At 37.0% G+C, this 3,176-nt stretch overlaps 1 long non-coding RNA gene across 1 annotated transcript; it reads right to left on the minus strand.

The window, feature by feature from the left end:
• Positions 1-746: 746 nt before the first annotated feature.
• Positions 747-1,797, minus strand: LOC308392538. The gene is made up of 2 exons (XR_013970831.1): positions 1,588-1,797; positions 747-995 (listed from the first exon to the last, which is right to left on the minus strand). It is a non-coding gene; the product is annotated as an uncharacterized lncRNA (long non-coding RNA).
• Positions 1,798-3,176: the final 1,379 nt, after the last annotated feature.

Below are 3,176 nucleotides of genomic sequence, written 5' to 3' on the forward strand. Positions count from 1 at the left end.
TTTGTAGCATGTGTGCTTGTTGTTTTTGTCTACTTCCACTTTGCACTAGGATGATGTCGGTGTAAATGTGCTGTCATATTCGTTGTGTTCCCACTAGCGTTGTCAGCGTTAATCTCGTTAAAATGACATTAACGCCATAACACGGCAAATCTCCGTTAACAAGTTGCCACGGATCGCCCCGTGCTTGGGGCTGGACGGTGTCAACACGTTAACAAGCTAACTGCGCTAACGCACTAGTTCCCACCAATTGAGCATTGCGTGCCACATCCGACATACTGTTTTACTTTCGTCCATGTGCAGTGCAGCCTAGGAGAAGTAGTCGAACGCAGATCCACTGAGCACTCAACACAGACAGCATCGTCAGAAGAAAAGTTGATCAAATAAATAAAAAAGTTTGTATTGTTCGATACATATGCGTACACAGCAAATCCAGCATGTCCAAATCAACACTGTCGGATTTGATTTCAACACTATTAAAGTGTCTATATGGGTCCACACCAGAGAGTGTTAATTTAACTCTTTTTGGAGAGTTGGTACGTTAACTCTGATTTAGTGTTAAACACCAAATCTGTCTGGAGTTGATAATTTAACACTTGGTGTTAAGAGTTAATATATAAACTCTCAAAGAGTATTTTAGTTTAACTACGTAAGAGTGATCTTCTAATTCATTCTAAAAAGCGGGAATTTTACTGTTCTGAACTTCTAGAAATTTCTTTTGGGAATAAACATTTACTAAAAAGACGCAATGGTTTTTGAAAAACATTTATTCTGAACTGTGCACCACAATTTCAAAACATTTTCTGAAAGATGTAACAGTGTACATGTTCTCACTTTCATTAGAATTTTGTTTATCAAAAGGTCTGACATGGTAAATGCAAATAACAGCATTCTCAACACTTATTTCTTCAATACAATATGCATGTCCTTCATTCATCTCTTTGTGGAACTTCAACGCACTTCTGCTCTCCCCCATATTCCATCTTCACAAGCATATCCTGTGTGGAGATTGAATAAAAAATTAGTTGACACTAATTAATGGCACAAATAATCCAGTAAACAATTGCAGCTCAGTAAAATAAAAAAAGGAATCCTTTTTGAGCCATTACTTGTGTAAAGTATTTTCCCAAAAGACAAGGACACAGGCAACAGGTAATACTGAACTAAATGTAAAACCTCAACCTTTTTAATTTTTACCTAAACCGTGTGCACAAAACTCTGGAGGGATCTATGCTAACGTAGAATCCATTCAGGACGTCTGCTACTGCTGTTTGCTCGGTTTTTTTAAATTTTTTTATGGGAGATCATTTTCAGGCTTCAAGTAGCACCATTATACCAATATTTCACATTCTAGACATTGTTTTAGGTGTATTTGACCAAAAGTTTGACTGAAAATTCACATGCAAGCTTTTTTTCAAGGCTGTGGTATTTGCCCGCAAACAATACCTTTCAGCTAGCTAAAACAGAATATTATGCTATCACCGAGCAACATGGCTAATGCCTTTCACACAGCTTTGTCTCAACTCCAAAGAGCCACAGAAGTAAAAGCTAATAACAATAATTGAAACAATCTTTGAAAAAACGACTTACCAAGCATGGCAAACAACTCAAATATGTAGAGCAAAATGTTCTGAAACGGCTTCACTTCAGCTTCGATTGGAGCCTATGGTGCTGGGGGCGGAGTCTGTGAATTTACTCTATTGGTGTCATAGCCCCTGTAGGAGTTCAGAGTTAAGAGGTCAAGAGTTAATGTTTCCATTGTAACACCTCCAGATTTGACATAGAAACACTCATTTTTAACACTCGATTTTAACTACTATCATTTTACACCTCAGAATTACATTAAAAGAATGTGACTCTACTTAGAGTAAAATTAACTCTACTTTTGCAAGAAGACTCTTAACACCAAAACATTTAACACTTTTGAATTTGCTGTGTACCGAACCGAAAGCACTGTATCGAACGGTTCAATATCGATACGAGTATCGTTGCACCCCTAGTAATTTGTGTGTGACACTGGTCCTAGATTATAAAAAGTGAGATTCTAGTCTAGAACTCTTATTTAATAGATATGTATGTTTTTGAGTTGCTGCAGTACAGTTTATGGATGTAACTTACTAACCAAAGTTGTGAGTGACAAACAAACACCATTAACAGTGTTAGAAGCAAACGGGAAGTTTGTTTGCTAGTTTCCATTTTAAGATGTTTTATCTTTGTATGTATGTTCTAACTGAGGGATTTCTTAAAAAAAAAAAAAAAGAGAGAGAGAGAGAAGCAATTGTTGTTGTACATCTCTCTTGGAAGGATTCTATGACCATTTCCAAACAGAATGAAGTCTGTCAGTGAGAAAGAGCACTCAAAAGTCTTCCTTAGTTCTGAGAAATCACACACAAAAAACACCTGAGCGCTATCTCAGATGTTACTGGTCACTTAGGATGTTAAATGTTGCAATATTGCATCTGAAAAAACCACAAGAGTCATGAAACAACTGGAGATGTCTGGTTAGAAGTCACTGTGCCACAACTGGCGAAAACCAAACGCACCCTACAACAAGCGCCACCACCGTCAAGCACAGTGGTGGCAGTGTGAAGATTTGGATTTGCCTTGCAGGACTTTGCAGCACCTTGCAATCATTTACTTGACCATGAACTCCTCTGTATACTAAGGTATTCGAGAGTCAAGTAAAGCCATCTCTCCAAAACTGGGTCATGCAACAGAACAGTGATCCCAAGCACAGCAGCATTGCTATGGTGGGACTGTAACAGAGTTATAAACAAATGGTCACAAATCTCAGTTCAAAAAAAATACACGCATATCCTCAATGCCATATAAACATTAGTTAGGCAAATGCCAGTCTTTCACTTTATTTAGTAGGTCATAACTTATTTGTCTATAGGCAGACCATGTTCCTCATTTGAAGGTAATCAATGCTTTTAAATCGTTTTCATTTAATTTCATTGTAACTCAGTCAATTTTCCTGCCCATATAAATGATCTGAAATCACAGTTATTCTAAAATTCTTATTTTGTTTTGACTGAACAGTGTTTTTTATTTTTAAATGATATAACATTCAGAAATCACTCTTTCATTCCCTTGCATGATGACATGAGGCTTTATAAGAACAGAATGAAAGAGTAAAGCTTCATCTGTCTCTAACGTGAAGACGTCTGTGATAAAAC

Source organism: Rhamphochromis sp. 'chilingali', assembly GCF_963969265.1.
Source record: "Rhamphochromis sp. 'chilingali' genome assembly, chromosome: 2".
Lineage (NCBI taxonomy): Eukaryota > Metazoa > Chordata > Actinopteri > Cichliformes > Cichlidae > Rhamphochromis > Rhamphochromis sp. 'chilingali'.